This window comes from Chaetura pelagica, unplaced genomic scaffold (assembly GCF_000747805.2).
Source record: "Chaetura pelagica isolate M959 unplaced genomic scaffold, ChaPel_1.0 scaffold88, whole genome shotgun sequence".
Lineage (NCBI taxonomy): Eukaryota > Metazoa > Chordata > Aves > Apodiformes > Apodidae > Chaetura > Chaetura pelagica.
The window spans coordinates 1,611,912-1,619,755 of record NW_009954313.1 but is presented as its reverse complement, the minus strand read 5'-3'; positions in this window follow the sequence as shown (position 1 = coordinate 1,619,755).

The window sequence follows — 7,844 nt, the reverse complement described above, 5'->3', positions numbered from 1 at the left end:
CAGTCCTTATTATTATTATTATTATTATTATTATTATTATTATTATCCTGTTATTCCTCAGCCTGATTAAAGCTCTGTGGCTATAGGAGGTATTTTAAATTTTGGTTTAATAAAGCAAAACAACAATGCATTAGCAAACTCCTACATCTTTGAGTGCATTCAGGCAAAGCTTGATGTTTTGATCATCCCTGCTAATTGTTTCTAGCCAGATCAGAATAAAGTATTTAAGGTATTTCAGCCTACGCATAATTTAAAGCTAGGAGTCATGACATTATCTTCAACCTAATGGTGCCCCTGACCATCTGCATACCTATCTTGCTGAATTAGTAAAACATAGTGCAGGAAAACAACCCTCATGCATGCTAATATTTGAAATTCTTAAAGGTTTTATTAAAAAGCATTCCCTTGAAAATGGAATCTGAAACAGGGTCAGCAGAGACTTAAAGAGGATTTTTTAGTCAGCCTAGGATTTCACAAGGAAAACTGATGCAAGAGCCTTTTTAAAAATTATTTATTTTTAATCAACTACTTGAAATTAGTAAGGACAAATCTCAGCAATGAATGCCTCATTTAGACTTGCTCTATTGCAATGGCAGAATGGGTGGTCTGCAAAACAGATTAACAATTAACACTAGAGGGATTGCTCTGCCAGCAGTTCCCACTGGAAACATTTACAGACTATGTAAATCCTGACCCTTATGAGGACAAATTTTCCAAGCTCAAGTCCAAATTTTTTAAGTGTTTAGCAAGTGAGTGTGGAGGCCAGATTTTCAGGAACTTGGGTCCAATTTAGACATTTAACAAAGGGTTCAGATTTTTGCAAGTCCTTAGTGTAAGTAATTAAAGACTTCTGAATATTGGCTATGTGTTACAAGAAGCACTTTCTGTTGCATGAAATAACCTTTCCTTAATCTGGTTCATAAACAGTGGCACATCTGATATGTTTCTGCATGAAATTGCAAGAGTCCAATGCTGTAATAAACCATCAAGATGTTAAACATCATGAACAGGTGTGGCTTTGCAACAGGACAACACACTACAGCAAGCAAACAGGTGTACAGTGGAGATTACCCCAACCCTTAATGTAGCGGAACACACCAAGTAATGTGAAATTATGCTCACAAACAGGCTGTGCCAAGCATTCTGTCCCTTTCATCTACTCCATACACCAGTAATGACAAACAGCTATGCAAAGAATTACAATAAGGTAAAGTTCTCCATGCAGCTCAAGCAAACACAGGCATGAGCCCAGCCCAGCTTAAGAGACCAGAAACAATTACTTTCTGATCCTCCGGACAGTCTGCTTGACTCAAGTTTTAGATGTGAATTTACACAGAGAATAAAACACACCTTGAACTTCCTCTCACCAAGTAAAAAATCCTAGTCCTGCCTCCACAGCTTCCTGTTCAATTGGTCACACATCACTGTGGCACTTCCATCGAAGTTGCTTGCTATGGATGACCAACCAGTCTGCAAAACTGTGTAGGACATAATTCTTAAGGGCTTCTCCAGCATAATTTTGTTCTCACAGCACATTTGCCTGTGCTAAAAAAAATAATAAAATCCTGAAAACCCTAAGCCAAAATCTAAAAAATATTTAGGCATGTCCTTTTGTAATTTCTAACTCAGAAGTGTTAAATGCTTTCATTGCTTCAACTACAGTAGTAGCTGAAGGACTCAGAAAGAAACTAGGCTCCCACGTGCTAGTGGCAAAGGGTCAGGGACCATACACATTAACAGCACTTTTTGTAAGTAAGAGATTCTTGCCATTTATCATCCCCCATCGTGGTTCTGCAGTGATCTTTTTAAGCTCCTGACTGAAGTTAACAATAGTTCTGAAAAGTTCAGACACTCTTACCTTTTACAGCATGTTTAACAATGGGTTTAAACTCCAGTTCCTGCATTTATTCTAGGTTCAGTTCAAAGTTCCTTATAAACACTTACACCAAAGTTAAAGGGCTACAATCTAAATGCCTCTTCCCATTTTCTTAAGACTAACCTCACCTTATTTTTAGACTTCTCCTTGACTATCACAGTCATCAGGGTTGGCAAGGACTTCTGAAGATCATCTAGTCCAACTCCCCCTGGCTAGAGCAGGATCACCTACAGTAAGTCACACAGTAGGAACACAATTCAGATGAGTTTTTAATGTCTCCACAGAAGAAAACTCCACAACCTCTCTGGGCAGCCTGTTCCAGTGCTCTGATACTCTCACAGTAAAGAAGCTTTTCCTTATGTTTAACTTAAACTTCCTTTACTCCAGATTGTGCCTATTGTTCCTTGTCCTGTCATTGGACACTGCAGAAGAGAGACTGGTCCCATTGCCCTGACACCTACTCTTTATTTAAAAGTGCATGCATATATTATCATCTATAAAGAGACAAATGCATGCTTTGCACTATATGTACCAGCTAAAGTTTTCTCAGTGCTCTTGGCAAAATAAGTCCTGTCACCTGGAAGTATAAAAAGCCTGGTTGGAGGCCACTTGTCACAGAAATTGGAGAAGAAGGGTTGGAGTTGCAATGGAAATCTGGCTTCAGAAAAGCCCTCCCCACTTCCTCAGAACACCAGAAATACCCAATGCTGCTTCTAGGAAGACCCCTCCATCGCTGGTAGAAAGTGCAGTCCTGTATTTCCAAGACTGGCAGAAAGGATGTGGCGAGTTTTCCTGGACAATCACTTCTTCTTCTGCACTTGGGCAGGCTCTCTCCCTCCTTGGACACACACACATATACGCAGGTAAGGTATAAAAATGAGGAGTACTTGGTTTACTTACCTATTTGTATGTGCCCAAGAGCCAGGGACAAAAGAAATTTCATGGCTCTGTAACTGACAACATTTCCATTTGCCAGAACACTAACATTCTGTTTTGTGACACAACGTTTATGTGCAGCACATGTAGTAGAGCTATGGGGGAAGAAGCCACCTTGTCTTTGCCACAACAGGAGGTGACAGTTCACGCCACTGTCTCAGGATGTGATAACCCAAGAGCAGCCCCAGTACATGAGGGGTGTTGGGGCTCCTGTAACGAGCAGTGAAGAAGAGGCAGCAGTTTGAAGCACAGACCTAGGTGTCAGTTATTCTACCTTGACAGGAAAGAGTAATTAGAGAATAAGTCCCTGTTGCCTTCAACTCTTTCCTACCTCTGATGTCACCTATTTGTTTGATGCTGGGAAACTGCTTGAAAAAAACCAGCTTTACCTGAAAGAAAATATTTAAAATTAGAGGTATCAGCTCATTAAAGTTTTGAAGGGTTTGAGAGAAAAAACACATTTAGGGTAGGAACTGAACAAAGGCAAATCAAATTCATTGACATAATGGCATCAAAGTTAATACATCTGTGGAAGCTGAATGCTGTGTGCTCCCTATATGTATGTTTCTGAAACTCCAGGTTTGAACAATACTTCTGAAGTAATAATTATAATCGTGCAGCACAAGATAGGCTGTGCTACTCTTGTGCTCCCTGGTGCCAGTACTACATATGAAGCTCCCAAACCAGATAAAGTTATCTTTATGGATGCAATTGCAAAAGAACTGTATAGCTCTGACTTGTTTTGAGTCATCTTGCTGTGAGAATGCCAAGTGAGAAAAGACAGCTGTTAGAACGTGTCAGGAATACCCAGAGGATGAATGCGTTCAATTTGTGTAAGAACACTGACAGCTGGAATCTATGGAAAACTGAGTAATAGCAGGATACCACATGCTAATTTATCTAAAACAGTGACTACTGGCAAAGGCTGAATATCACATGATCAACTCCCAAGACATTTGGTTCAAAAATTCTGGTCTAGATTTATCTCCGTTAACATAAATTATCTTTTCCTTATCAAGTCCTTCTAATAGAGTTCTCAAGTGAAGAAAAGGTGGATTGGATAGAAAGAGAAAAATCCATCCCAAAAGCTTGACAATTCCTAGCTTAAGTTATTTTTGTGGAGCATATAACCATGCCAGTGAGATTAGACACCCCTGCCATCTCTTCATGAAGGTCTCAGTACCTGTATTTCCCCATTGAGAAGCCATGAGAAAACTGTTACCAAAAAGCATTTGGCGTTTTTTACTATTGCTTGAGACAGGCAGAGTTTTTATGCCTTAACAAGGCACAGCAGGGAAAAAAAGTGCTATGCAAACAATTTTATTTCTCTTCTAAACATAACTTCCATGCACACAACACAAACTCACTTGAATTGCTAAAAGAGAAAAAAGAACTGTAAATTAAAACAAAGAATACTTTCTTATTATGTTTTGACTTCTGCTTTGTAAGGGAGGCTATGATTTTATTTCTAGTATTCCAGCACTGTAAGGCCTGGTATTTGGCTAATTTTACAGAAGATGTCAATCTTGATTGACATGAATGAAAAAATGGCTGCAAGCCATTGAAAATATATAATCTTTTATTATGGCTTAACTGCACAGGAGTGTTTATTATACACTCTTAACATGATTGCTGAGTGTAGCTAACCAAACTTTATAAGAAGCTTTATAATACGTGTGCTTTTTCATCGCTAATACAATATTCCTGGTAGATGCTGTGAATTGTTTGTGAGAATGGTGAATTCATTCATTAACAGTGCTTACTAAGGAAACAACTATTTATAAAGTAAGTGATGCAGAACTCATGCTGTCATCTATCTTTGGCTTCCCAAGGAAACAGCTTGTTCCTAGGAAAGAAATACTTAGTCTTCAGTATCTGCATTGTTCTCACACTCATGCATTTTAAGTAGTCACAATATATTCTTTTTTTTTTTTACACCAAACAAAATTTAGAAGTGTTATTAGCCTAATTTTAGTGAGGGGAACTAAGCCACCCCGATTACACAAGACATATCAAAAGTTTGTAGCAAGGCAGGGAATAGTAGTTTGATAACTCAAGCTAATGCCATAATCACCGGATACACATAAACCCCCACAATTATTCCATGTACCCGTTCTTTGCTCACAGGACTTTTACTCCTTTGGCCAGCTCAGCTGGCAAGAGCTGATATAATCAGATGCTATGACTCTAAAATGATGTAATGCCAGATAACCCTAGACAGGCAAAGAAGAGACAAACTGAATACTGCTTTAGTTAGCAAATATTAATTAAAACAGTGATCTACGGTGATCCAGTGATGCTTGGATTGTTACAATTGAATATAATGATAATTACCCCATTGATCCCTGAGTTGTTTTGCTGCATCTGTTCTTCCACATGGATTACTGTGTCTGAAAACTCATTTAGTGTCTGTGCATTATAGAATATAGCTCCTAAAGCACATAAGGATCTATCACTGGGGAAGTAAAATATATGAATTACAATAGTGCATACACTGGAGTCACTCTACTATCACGTGCCAGGCAACAACATAGATTTCCATTATGGTTAAACATATTTTTGGAAAAAGCTTTCCAAGAAATACTTACAAATTGATACAGCGGTAATGACACTTTTCTTTCCTAATTTCTGGATTGGTTTCTTCAAAGCTCTGCATAACAATGGTTTATTAAATGATGGTAAGATGAGACAGCTACCCTGCAATTGAATTAAGTTTAACCACAGGCTTATGGTAGTGCAAGATAAATTTATCAATCTAAATTGATTGAATACAGACTCTGTTGTCACAGAACACAAATTGTGGTCCAACAGGTATTTTGGTGTTACTATTTAAAAGGCACCATGAGCAGCAAACTTCAAGCCTCGTAATTACTTGAAAGGCAAATAAAACACCATTTCTGAAACAGAAAGCAGTAACTGGCATCAGCTGTCTACTGAGGCTGGAAATCTAAAACAATGACTATACTGGCATTATAGCTTGGGATTTGAAGAAAAAGGAGTATCTGTAGTTTTGGTGGTCAAATACACAAATCTGATGTTAGCTCAGTCATCACAAATCAAGTTTCAAGCTTCACTACTTGCCTTGAAAAGACATATTCTTTTGGGAGGAATAATACTACTTTCAAGCAATGTTTGCAAGTTGGGCCCAGGAGAAGGAATTAAAAATAGCTGGGTAAGACTGATGACAGAAGTTAAGTTTCAAACAAAACAGTTGGAGAGGCCAGTCTGACTCACCAGCAAAGACAACTGGAAATGGGAGCTTAAAAGGCCACACTTGTTCTCACACAATTCCAAGACATCCTAGTAACTCAATCTGAACATCATGAAAGCTAAATAGATATACAGATAGTTTTTATCTTAACTGGAGAAGTTCAATAAGCTACCCAAACTGCAAATGTAAATTAAAACTCTGGAACTGACATTCTGGACAACATTCAAGCGAGTACGTCTCAGGCCACAAAAATAACAGGAGCTCACAGTAAGATGAGCAGGGCAGCTGCCGAAGAGCTCATGTGATTTTGGGGATTTTTGTTTTGTTGATTTGTGTGTGATGTATCTCCAAAGTCCAGCTAAGAGATACTCTAATAAATGCCTTCTTTAATTAGCGAGAATAGCAAGGGAAGTCCAGATGTCACATAACTCACATTGCACCAGTCTACTATACATACACAGAATATATCTACACAAAGGCATAGAGGGATGGCAACAAATATAAGTGCGGGATTTATTGTGTACCCAGCTACTTGTTCCTTTGGTAGGAAGGGAAGGAATTGTTCTGTATCTTCTATTTAACTCTTAAAGAAACCAAGTTATCTTTTGAGTGGAAAATACCTAATATTTAACAGCTTCAACAAATTATCTTTGACATTAAATCCTATTTTCTCAAAAGGCATTCTGTTTTTTCTGCTTACAGTCCTTTTCTGAGCACCTCTATAAAGGAGACAGAAATACCAAACTGGGATTAAATATGTACTATCACCTAAACTACTGTATTTTGTCTAGTCTAATATCCACTACCAAAAGGCAAATGCTTGAAAAGGGAGTGCAAGAAACAGAGTGAAAGTGGTGTATTTTTCCAGCCTCTGTTAGGCAACAGATCAGGAAAGCTCCAAGCTGAGTAACTGTTTCTCAACCCTGTGGTTAATAAACCAAGTTAGAGATAGAACTCTTCCACAATGCTGTCTAATCCTTCTTTATGAGTATTTTTATAAAACTGTTGGCCTCTTCTGGTGACTAATTTCACATTTTAAGAATGCATTTTCAGCAAAAGGTGGGACATTCTATTTTGGTAGGCTCTTTTTCCAAACTGAAGAGTTTTCAGTCAACATAAATGACGTCATTTTATTCTGACTCTTTCGTATCCATTCTAATCCTGTGTATAGATACATATTTGTATTATAAAGCATCTGTGCTGTGTTCAAATCATACCATATGGATTAATTCTATGATGGCATAACATGTTTTGTCAGTTTCATTCCTTGCAATCAGCAATATCGTGAGTGTGCTGTCTTATTTGTCAATTAATTAATTGTTGAATATGGTTAAAACTGTTGTTTCTCCAGGTCACGTGTATGCCCCTTCACAGTGAATCTCTCAGAGTATCACAAGGTCTCTTCTTATGCTCCATGTAGCCAAGCAAAATTTAGAACATGGTGGGTGATATTGTGGTATCGCAAAGCTTGTCATTAATCTCACTGCTCCTCTCCATTTTCAGGTCATTTTTAAAGTCAGCTGGTCACCACGGGCCTCACCAAAGATTGTTGTAGAGACCCACTGCTAACAGAGGAACCCGATGATCTGTCCATACATTTCATTTCTGATCCCTTACTCCATCACTTTGCCAGGTATCTTGAATTTTTAGAGTAAAAAACTTCTTGAAACATCCAGTATGTTGTTCCTTAGACCAAAGAAAGCCCAAATATATATATCAGCATGTTGTGATTACACAGGTGTTTTTTTGTTTTGTTTTGTTTTGTTTTTTTAAAAGACAAATCACAGCTCAGGGAAAGGGAGCTACAAGGTCTCTTTCTTT